The 12,294-nt window shown below is 40.9% G+C and overlaps 1 pseudogene; it reads left to right on the forward strand.

Moving 5' to 3' along the window:
• Positions 1–1,091: 1,091 nt before the first annotated feature.
• On the forward strand, positions 1,092–9,943 carry LOC103791616 (bifunctional methylenetetrahydrofolate dehydrogenase/cyclohydrolase, mitochondrial-like; annotated as a pseudogene).
• Positions 9,944–12,294: the final 2,351 nt, after the last annotated feature.

The following is a 12,294-nucleotide window of genomic DNA, read 5'->3' on the forward strand; positions in this document are numbered from 1 at the left end:
TATCAGCACAAAATGGATTAAGACATGGGGATTTCCAGGGTGGAGGGATAGAAGTGTAATTAGGGAGAATGCCATGAATAGACTGGGTACATGTTTTGGAATGCTGCCATTTTTATTTTTTGACTTAGGTTACACACAAGAGTTTGTTTTATAAACAAACTACATTACTTATTAAACTACAAATATATGTTTGTGAACTCTTCTGGAAATGTATATGTTTCAGAGTAAGAAAAGGAAAGGGTGAATGGAAAAAGAAGCTTATGTATTAATAAAGGAGACAAGAATGCAGGATTCTGCTAAGGGGCACCAACCCTGGGTTGCTCTATCTGACCGTATGTCAACAAATATATGACGACTGTAAAATATAAAAAGAAGAGTACCCAAAATAAGACAGGGACAAAACAATTTGCAAAGGAGCTTGCACTTAGAAAACGATATGTTTATTGGATTGAAACTTTATGGATAAAAAACCCTTCCATACAAATTACAAACTTTAAATATATCTAGAAGATAAAAACTGAAAGTTTCCTTGGGAACATAACAGGCATTCGTAAAATCATAAAATGTAGGTTTACTGTGAACTGTTGTTTTGTGCAACAAATCCTGCAATTTTGAAAACATGAGGATGTCAATGATATTCAAAAGAAATCATTTTCAACAATTAAAAAAACATTTTACATAGAAGGTGGTAACTTTGCAATAATTCATTATTATTACATGTTCTTAAACTTCCATATGTAACAGAAAAAAAATCGAATACTTAGGCACCAACTCAGAATATTTTTTTGAAAGTGTTTAATCTTTTCATAACTAGTAGAAATTTAGTTTAAAATGAATGTTTTTCCGAACTTTGACCAGGCTGGGACACAAAGGCAAAAACATTGAAAAGCATTTGCCCAGGTAATTCCCAGCATGTTGTCTCCTGCTGGGAGACTGTGTCACAGCTAATCCCACTAATATTACTTTAATGTGGTACTTGATTTTTGTAAAAAGAATTCTACCTTCATTTCCATAAATGAACATATCTATCTTCCTTCAACAAAACTTTTTTTGAAATCACTGTCAGTCCAGAGCAGGCATCGGTGCGGGCTATGGCTGGGACTTCCCTCAAGTCAGCATTGGCCGCCCCGGAGCTCCAGCCAGCTCAGAGCTGCCACCTTCACCCTCACCCTTTCCACCTAGTGGCAGCTCTTTTGCACTCCCTCAAGGACAAGCATTTACCACTTCCGATAACTCTCAACTGCTTGACTGAGCTAAGCTTTTGCACCAACTGGACAGCAGGCCAACCTAAAAATTGTCGCCCTTGACATCAGATACTCACTCTTGGTCTATCAGCTTTGGATGAAGCAGTGGAGTTCTTGGGACGAGCCCGTTGCCAACTAAAAGAAGCCGTTGTCAGAAAACTGGCCCAGCGGATCAAGCAGGAAGTGTGGCAGGAGGTGGAAGAGTAGATGGTCTCTGGGAACAACCGGCCACACCTGAGTGTGGCTACGGTTGGGAAGAGCCCATTCCCAACTAAATGAAGCTGTTGTTCGGAAACTCGCCCAGCGGATCAAGCAGGAAGTGTGGCAGGTGGCGGAATCATAGATGGCCTCTGGCAACAAACAGCCATGCCTGAGCGTGGCTCTGGTCGATGAGAATCCTGCAAGTCACTCCTGTATCCTCAACAAAATCAGGGCAGCTGCAGATGTGGGAATCAACAAAATTAGAACACTGTGAAACCAGCTTCAATTTCAGAGAAAGAATTGTTGAATTTAACCAATAAACTGAATAATGATGATAATGTAGATGGCCTCCTTTTTCAGCTGCCTCTTCCAGAGCACACTGAGAGAAAGCTCTGCGATGCTGTTTCTCCAGATAAAGATGTTGATGGCTTTCATGTAATTGATGTAGGGTGAATATATCTGGACCAGTATTCCATGTATCAGCTGAAGTATTGGATACGAGATTGAAATAATCACTAAGACAAAAGTATGCCAAATTGTAGGGTCCTTATTGCTGGCGACCACAAAGGACTCACGTCTCTCCAACCAGTGGCCCCGAACTCAGGGGGGGCAGGGTATTTAAGCTGAAAAACCACATCCTGGGTTCAGGGTGAGGGGATGCAGGGCAAGCATCTTTTCAATACTTGCGGATAAGCAGAAGTAATTCTGGTAACTACTGATAAGCAAAGGCTGGTCATTTTAGAGCAAGCTAGCAGGTTTTATTTACAGAAGCCAAGAACAGCAGTTAGTGCGAGGAGAGGGGGTCAGCCGTTATAACTTATTTTTGGAAAACAGTTTTTGTCTTGTATAAAATGGCATTGCTCTGGTTCTAACTCTAGGACCGCTATAGCACATCAGCCACTCCATGGGGTGTCTGGGAAATAATTAAGCAAACTGGCATTCCAACCCTAGGAAAGAATATGGTTGCGGCTGGAAGGTCAAAAAATTTGTTGGAATGCCCATTGCAATATCACTGCACACAGATGGGGTACATGAACATCACAGAGGTGATGCCACTGTTACAATATCTCATTGATATACTCCCAAAGAGGAGTTGAAGAAACATACAATTCTTGCAGATATTGTAATATTCATTGCATGTAGGGAGCAGTGGCCATCTTGAGCGTCATGATAGCCGTCTTGTGATCTTGTTGCTCAAGCTTCTGCTTCTCTTATCTAAGTTTCACATTCTTCTTAGGAGGCCAGCCTGCAGCCTTGTCTTCATGATTACTTTCTGATGTCAGAACTCAGAGCTTCCCGCCTTTGCTTGCTTATAAGCAGCTGCTTTGTACCTAATAAACGAGACTTGATCAGATCTTTGACTTGTCTCCATTCTTCGCCCCGCGGGTCGGGACAGACTGGCGCCCAAACATGGGGCTCGAGTAAGAGGGGTACAGTGAGGGACGCCGTCGAGGTCAGCCGGCACAGAAGGATTAAGAAACCCCGAGGAAAGAGCATCGTGGGAGCCTGCCATGAACTCGCGCTCCGGTAAGCGGATGGCGAATATGGGACAGGAAATCAGCCAGCATGAGTTGTTTACAAAGAGTTTAAGTAAGGCTTTAAAGGCGCGAGGAGTAAAGGTGAAAATAAAACAATTGTGTAAATATTTTGACTATATCCAGGATGTCTGCCCTTGGTTTCCCCAGGAAGGAACCATAGACCAAAAATGGTGGAAAAGGGTAGGAGATGCTTTGAAAGATTATTACAGTACTTTCAGACCCAAAAAGGTCCCAGTCACAGCTTTTTCTTATTGGAATTTAATAGATGAAATTTTAACTCAGAGACACCACGATCCCCTCATTGCCAATGTAATCTCCCAGGGAGAGTCTCTCCTAAAAGGGGAACTCGATAAGAGCAACTTCAGTGGTGCTAAGAGTCCAGATGACTCCAAGCAATTGTCTGTAAATGAAGAGGCGCAGTCGCCACAAGTTAATAAGGATGAGGATCTGATGTCTTTTGATAGTGACTCCGAGAAGGGAGCGCCTGGAGAGTCACAGTGCCCCTCCGAGAGCCAAAGTCTGCCTTTAGAAAAAACCAAAAGAGGATCTAAAGGGCATACCCAAGGATCTGATAGACGTAAAATTACATCTTTAAACCAGAAAAAGAGATCCACTTGGTTAATGGAAAGGGCAAAAAAATTCAGAAGACGAGGGCATAGATGAAGGAATAGACTGGGGTGACTTGGAGGATGAGGCAGCCCGGTATAAAAACCAGGACTGGTCCCCTTATGGACCGCGACCTCCGCCTTACAGAGCGGGACCCTCGGCACCCCCAATAGCATGTCCCGTTGTTGATCCCCAAAAAGAATTACAAGAGAAAATCAATTCCCTAAAAGAACAGATAAGGCTTGAGGTAGAACACCAAAAGCTCATTGAACAGCTTGAAAAAATAAAGATAGGTAAAGCCAGAAACGAGGCTAAGACCCAAAACACCCAAAACATTATTCCTCCCCAATGAGGAGCAGCACTAAAGCAACCTTCCCAGACCAACCCTTTGCTGGACCTTAATAATCCGAGTGCATTCCCCATAACAGAAACCACTGATCAACAAGGAACTGCTTGGAGACATCATGCCGGTTTTGATTTTAAAATAATTAAAGAACTAAAAACTGCGGTGGCACAATACGGGGCCACTGCTCCGTACACCACTGCAATTTTGGAATCTGTGGCCGAAAATTGGCTTACCCCAGGGGATTGGCAGACATTAGCCCGAGCCACCCTTTCAGGGGGTGATTATTTGTTGTGGAAATCTGAGTTTTATGAATGCTGCAAGGAAACTGCCCTCCACAACGCACAGGCTAATAATAATTGGAATTTCGACATGCTAGCTGGTGAAGGCAATTACGCTACCAGCGACGCACAAATGCGATATGATGCGGGTTTGTACACCCAAATTCAAACTGTGGGTACGAAAGCCTGGCGGAAGCTGCCCACAAAAGGGGATGTTAGTACCTCCCTCACCAGCATAAAACAAGGGCCAGATGAACCTTTTTCAGAGTTTGTACATCGCCTTATTACAGCGGCGGGCAGAATTTTTGGCAATGCAGATGTGGGCACAGATTTTGTTAAACAACTAGCATTTGAGAATGCCAGTGCTGCCTGTCAAGCGGCTATCCACCCTTATAAGAAGAAAACAGACCTCTCAGGGTATATACGTCTGTGTTCAGACATAGGTTCAGCTTATCAACAAGGACTAGCTATGGCTGCAGCCCTACAGGGCTATACTGTGAGACAGTTCTTATCTAATCAGTCAAAAAATAGGTGCTTTCAATGTGGCGCCAGTGGTCACTATGCTAAGGATTGTAATGCTGATAGGAAACTCTCCCTTAATACTAAAGTCCCTGGCTTGTGTCCCCAATGCAAGAGAGGGAAACATTGGACAAATGAATGTAAATCGAAAAGAGATGCCCAAGGGCAACCACTTTCCCCACATCAGGGAAACGGGATGAGGGGCCAGCCCCAGGCCCCAAAGCAAAAACAAATCTATGGGGCAGTCAGCTTTGTTTCTCCAACCAACAATCTGTTTCAAGCCTCTGCGGAGCCACAACAGGAAGTGCAGGATTGGACCTCTGTTCCACCTCCCACACAGTACTAACACCTGAAATGGTGGTTCAGGCATTGCCTACAGGCATCTTTGGGCCCCTGCCTGAAGGTTCTTTTGGACTTATTCTAGGGCGAAGTGGCCTCACTCTACAAGGCCTGCAAATCCTCCTCCCTGGAGTAATAGATAATGATTACACAGGAGAGATCAAAGTTATGGCAACCTCTCCTAAGGTCATAAGTACTGTCTCCCCTGGACAGAGATTTGCACAGCTCTTGCTTTTACCTCTTTGTAAAACCAGTAATAGAATTGTAAAAAGGGGCAGAGGTAACTTAGGCTTTGGTTCCTCTGATGTCTGTTGGGCAAAAGCGATATCTCCTAACAAGCCCATGATGACATTATGACTAGATGGAAAGGAGTTTACTGGGCTAGTGGATACCGGAGCAGATGTGACCATAATTAGCAAAACCCAGTGGCCTGTCACATGGCCAATAAGTGCTACTATTACTCATCTCACCGGTATTGGGCAGAGTAAGAATCCCGAGAAAAGTACAAAAATGCTAAAATGGGAAGATAAGAAAGGAAATCAAGGCCAAATGCAACCCTATATTGTTGCAGACCTACCCTTCAACCTTTGGGGAAGGGATTTGCTAGCTCAGATAGGTATGATCATAGGTAGTCCTAATGAGATCATTGCCGCCCAGATGCTTAAACACAGATACGTGCCCGGTACTGGGTTAGGAAAAAACCAAACTGGAATCTTAAGCCCTATAGAAACTAAATCAAAAACAGATAAGACAGGAATAGGACATTTTCAATAGGGGCTGCGGTCTATCATGTAGCCCATGCAGACAAAATTACCTGGTTGTCAGACAACCCCATATGGGTTGACCAACGGCCCCTCTCCTTAGAAAAATTAGCTGCCGCACAACAACTGGTACAGGAACAGTTGCAAGCGGGGCATATAGAACCTAGTAATTCTCCTTGGAACACACCAATTTTCGTTATAAGGAAAAAGTCAGGAAAATGGTGATTGCTACAAGATCTTAGAGAAGTTAATAAATCCATGGTCCTCATGGAGGCCCTGCAACCCGGGCTCCCTTCTCCCGTCACCATACCCTTAAATTACTATGAGATTGTTGTTGATTTAAAAGACTGTTTCTTTACTATTCCATTACATCCAGATGATCAAAAACGTTTTGCTTTCAGTGTGCCCCATAGCAATTTTAAGGAACCTATGAAAAGATATCACTGGAAAGTGTTACCTCAAGACATGGCCAATAGTCCAACCTTGTGCCAATCTTTTGTTGCCTTAGCCATTCAACCTGTTAGAGACACCTGGAAAGAAATCTGTATTATCCATTATATGGATGATATTCTTTTAGCAGGAAAAGTTGGACAGAATGTTTTGTCTTGTTTTAAAGCTTTGCAAACATCTCTTACTCAACATGGTCTGTTAATAGCTCCTGAAAAGGTGCAACTCACAGATCCCTATACATATTTAGGCTTCCAGCTAAGAGGAAACCAAATTACCACACAAAAGGTACGACTCAGGCTAGATAAACTGAAGACACTCAATGACTTTCAGAAGTTATTGGGAGATATTAATTGGCTGCTACCTCATTTGAAACTATGTAAAGCAGATCTCAAACCGCTTTATGATATTCTAAATGGGGACCCAAACCCCACATCACCTCGTGAGTTAACCTCTGAAGGCATACAGGCTATTCAAACTGTAGAACATGCCATTAATCATCAAACCATCACCTTCGTAGATTATAGCAAGCCACTCCAATTTATCATTTGCCAAACCTCATTATCCCCTACCACTGTATTTTGGCAAACCGCTCCGCTCATGTGGGTTCACCTCCCTAACACGCCAAAAAGAGTCCTTGAACCATACTACCTTATGGTAGCTAATCTAATTATCCAAGGCCAAATAATGGGCAAGGAATATTTTGGTTATGAACCTTCCTTAATTATCCAGCCATACAGTAAAGAACAAGTTCAGTGGCTCATGCAAACTACCGAAGCTTGGCCTATAGCATTGGCTTCCTTTTCAGGACAATTGGACAATCACTATCCCCCTCATAAGTTGATTACTTTTGCCAATAGACATGAATTTATCTTTCCAAAGGTCACAAAACCTGAACCTATTCCCAATGGACTCATAGTGTTCACTGATGGTTCACCTACAGGTATAGCTGCCTATGTCACTCAAGGCCACACCATGCAATTTCAAACCCAATCATCCTCAGCTCAACTTACTGAGTTACAAGCAGTCATAGCAGTATTCTCTGCTTTCCCTAATCAACCCTTAAACATTTACACCGATAGTGCATACATTGCTCAATCCATACCTAATTTAGAGACAGCTCCCATCCTCAAACATACCTCTTCAGCCACAAAATTATTCAAACAATTACAACAGTTCATCATCAGCAGAACCCATCCTTTTTTTATTGGACACTTGCGGGCCCACTCAGGATTGCCTGGACCACTGTCACAAGGCAATCAACAAGCTGACCTAGCCACCCACGTTTTTCACGCATATGCCACAGGAATTAAAAATCCATTATCTCAAGCTCAACATACACACAACCTACACCACCTTAATGCTCACTCCCTTAGATTATTACATCCTATTACCAGGGAACAAACTAGACAAATAGTTAAGGAATGCACACAATGTGCCACCCATTTACCTGTGCCCCATCTAGAGGTCAACTCTAGGGGCCTAGTCCCCAATGCACTCTGGCAGATGGATGTAACCCAGGTTTCAGAATTTGGCAATCTTAAATATGTTCATGTGTGTATTGATACCTGTAGTGGATATGTGTTTGCCACACTCAAAACAGGAGAAGCCACTAAACATATCATTGGACACCTGCTGTCTGCTTTTGCCACCCTTGGCTGTCCACAAAAAATTAAAACTGATAATGGACCAGGGTATACCAGCACAGCCTTTGCCCGGTTCTGCTCTCAATTAAACATACAACATATAACTGGCATCCCCTATAATCCTCAAGGCCAAGGAATAGTTGAGAGAGCTCATCTCACCTTAAAACTTACCCTTCAGAAAATAAAAAAGGGGGAATGGTACCCCATCAAGGGGTCCCCCAGAAACCTTATAGCACATTCAATGTTTAGACTAAATTTTTTAACTTTAGACAAAAATGGACACTCCGCTGCAGAATGCCATTGGCAATCAGAAACTCAAACGAAATTTGCATCCGTGATGTGGATGGATCTTATGACAGGCTCCTGGCACGGTCCTGACCCTGTATGGATTTGGGGTAGAGGATCAGTCTGTGTATATGCAAAGGAAGCAGACTCTGCCAGATGGTTGCCAGAAAGATTAGTAAAACAAATAGACAGTAAGGGAACATCAGGGTGTGAGGATAATAATCCCTCCCAGGGAATATCTTAAGCCCTGAGGATTATACCCTGTTCCCCTTCCCAGTTTTGATGTTATAGCAGGTAGAAACAAGAGGGCAATCCAGTTCATTCCTCTACTAGCTACCCTCAGAGTCACTGCTGCCTTTACCACAGGAACTGCAGGTTTAGGTTATTCCTTACACTCTTACCATCAACTTTCCCTTCAACTAATTAATGATGTTGATTTACTCTTATCCACCATACAAATCATTCAAGACCAGCTTGATTCCCTAACCGAAGTGGTCCTGCAAAACCGCCGGGGCCTAGATCTGCTTACCGCCGAGAAAGGAGGGCTGTGCCTTGCAATAGATGAAAAATGCTGCTTCTACGCCAACTGTTCTGGTGTTGTCAGAGATAAAATAAAAACCCTGCAAGAAGACTTGGCTGAAAGAAGAAAGGCACTCTACGATAATCCGCTATGGGGGGGTTGAATGGGTTCCTCCCCTATCTCCTCCCCCTCCTCAGCCCTTTTGTTGGGTTCCTCCTACTTCTCACTGTTGGACCTCTTATCTTCAACAAGGTCATGGCTTTTGTTAAACAACAAATTGACGCCATAAAAATGCAACCTCTACAGGTCCATTACCATAAGCTGGAAATGGCCGACCGTGAAATAGAGATGGATCAAGGTTACGGTAGAAGCTCAATGAGCACCGCCAACCATCTCTGACATTGCCTGGTGAGATGGACCAGTTAGCCAATGACGGGCAACCTGAGAGCCTGGCAGTAAGATGCTCCCGCCTAAGACAGGAGACCGGGATACAAATCCCGCTCGCCCTATGACGGGTAAGGGTAAAAGCATCACTGCAGGTGTGTCTCTTGACCTAAGACAGGCATGGTCCCCACAGGCAGCCAGCCAAATGAAATAAAATAAAAAAGGGGGACCTGTAGGGAGCAGTGGCCATCTTGAGCATCATGATAGCCGTCTTGTGATCTTGTTGCTCAAGCTTCTGCTTCTCTTATCTAAGTTTCACGTTCTTCTTAGTCATGAGGCCAGCCTGCAGCCTCATCTCCATGATTACTTTCTGACGTCAGAACTCAGAGCTTCCCACCTTTGCTTGCTTATAAGCAGCTGCTTTGTACCTAATAAATGAGACTTGATCGATCTTTGACTTGTCTCCTGTCTCTCTCTTAATCCCCACTCCCTCCCTAGGGTCTGCGTTGCTCGTCCAGCAGGTCGGGACAACTGCAGGCATTCCAAATCTGATCACAGCAAATATGATCAAGGAAGGAGCAATAGTTATTGATGTGGGAATAGATATAGTTCAAGGTCTTGTAACTGCTAAACCTAAGTTGTTAGAAATGTGGATTTTAAAGGAGTTATGCAAAAAGCCAGTTATATCACTCTAGTTCCTGGAGGTGTTGGCCCCATGACAGTGGCAATGTTAATGAAAATACCATAATCACTGACAAAAAAAAACATGCCAAGACTTGAAGAACAGGAAGTGCGAAAGCCTAAAGAGCTTGGAGTAGCCAATAACTAACTGTTGTGTCTTCTATATCACCAACAGCACTCCAAGCCTGCTCAAGAAGCAAAGCGAGCCAATAGAAACACAATTTTTTTATTTACTCTGCCAAAATGGTTTAAAACTATGCTTTGCATTTATTGAAAGCCTACATGGGTGTGTGTGCACATAGCTCTGCAGCACCTCACCAGGAAGCATTTCAGTATAATGCAGGGTCATGTGATCTAGCCACGAGAAGCCATTAACCTTGTGATTAACATGGGAGACATTGTCATATTGAGAAGGGATGCTTAACTTTGTCAAGCCACCTCTGTTAAAAATTTGCCTTTTCTAGGATTGCATTTCTGAAGTGCTATTCCCATAAATGTTGATACTCATTTTAGGTACCAAAACTTTTGAGTTCAACTGATCAAACCAAAGGAAAAATTAGGGAAAATTAGGAAAAAGATGAAAAAGAAAAAAAATGGTAGTAGTTGAGTAGAAAAAAAATTAATCTATATATGTATTGATTGGTAATCAGATATATCTAAGTAAAACTGAATTGGCTAGGAAAAAAGAAAAACTACATGTTAATCATTTTCCTAAGTAGTCTTTTTGAGGTTTATTCAGTCATTGGGAAAATGTTAAGGATTATTTCTTGCTATTAGTCCTCATTTTATGTATTACCCTTCAGTAAGGTCTCCCCATTTTAGTTTTCTAAAATTTAAAGGCTTATTTTATAAATTATTCATGTGTATTTTTATATTTGGGTTTTGCTACATACTTTAACTTCATTGTTAAAGTTTGTTTTGTTAGGGAATATCTGTATAGTTTCTTTAGTATATGTTAAAATCTATTTTTTAAAAAAACTTGGCTTGATAATCATTTAGGCAGCTTGGATAAGTGTGCAAGTTACTTTTCCACCAAAGAATTGTCAGCAGTGGCCTGGCTTTCTGTGATGTATCTTGTTGACTTTTCCAAAATATTTTTAAGAATATGAGTTAATATTGAATTTAATCAGACTTTCTGATTAAAGGTGTTTTATTTCTTTTTGTCAGCTGTGGTATAAAAAAAGAAAAATCACTATAAATTGTTAATAAGGTGAAGATGCCTATAATATACTTTCAAGTAAACTAAAACAAATTAATCTCTCTTTGCATTTACAAAAAAAGCAATAAAATGGCAAACCATACTTTATTAGTTGGCATTGGATTATTCAGAGTACAAGAAAGACTAAAATCTGAAATACTTTAATTTTAACAACAAATGTTCAAGGCTGGATACATGAGCAATAAAAATTTATATTAAAATTACAGATTTGTAAATATTTGCTTTATGTTTACTATTCATAATTAAACAATAATCATCAAAAGAATTCTCTTATTCCAATAATGCTGCCATCACTCAAAATCAATTTTGAATGGTCTGTGTAATATTGCCTTCAAAATATCTTTAAATGAAGCATAAATAAATCATCCTGGCTGATCTGAGTGCAGTGGTGTTTATGACTAATTGATCACAATCAGTTACATATTTATTTGCTCTTTCTCCACTCCCGCTGCTTCACTTGACTAGCCTTTAAAAAAAATCCCAATTGTTTCATTATGGTTGACCTGTGAATCACATAGGTTTAAACTGCACAGGTGTACTTATACATGAATTTTCTTCCATCTCGTCTACCCCAAGCCATCAAGACCAACCCTCCCTCTTCTTCTTCATCCTCAGCCTACTCAATATGAAGACAATGAAGAATTTTATGATGATTCCTTTTCACTTCATAGATAGTAAATATATATTCTCTTGCTTATGATTTTCTTAATAATATTTTGTTTTCTCTAGTTTTTATATTGTAAGAATATAGGACAAAATACATATACAAAATATAGTTACTAATAATTTATTATCAATAAGACTTCTGGTCAAAAGTAGCTTATTAGTAGCAAACTTTTGGGAAAGATTTTTAACGGTTTTGGGGATCAGCCCTTACCCTCATGTTGTTCAAGAGTCAACTGTACAACAAACATAATTAATCACCTTAGTTTTGAATATCACTCTTATTTGAGGGCAGATGTAATTTTGGAATTAGTGAAAGATTTTCTACCACCAAAGGTATTCAAAAAAATAAGATGAATAACTTCAATGTAGTTTAAAAGAAGACTTCCAAAATATTTTAATCAACATATATAGCCTACATATTATAAATAGTGTGTGTATATATACAGTATATATGTTATATATGTGTGTGTATATATATATATACTTTGAAAGAGAAAATTATGATTTATATGTAAACTGTCAAGTATTAACTTCTACTTAGAATGTAAAAAGTCACAAGAAAACGTCATTCCCTTTATAACAACAGTAACAAGCCAGATAATATGTAAAATCAT

Source organism: Callithrix jacchus, chromosome 2 (assembly GCF_049354715.1).
Source record: "Callithrix jacchus isolate 240 chromosome 2, calJac240_pri, whole genome shotgun sequence".
Taxonomy (NCBI): domain Eukaryota; kingdom Metazoa; phylum Chordata; class Mammalia; order Primates; family Cebidae; genus Callithrix; species Callithrix jacchus.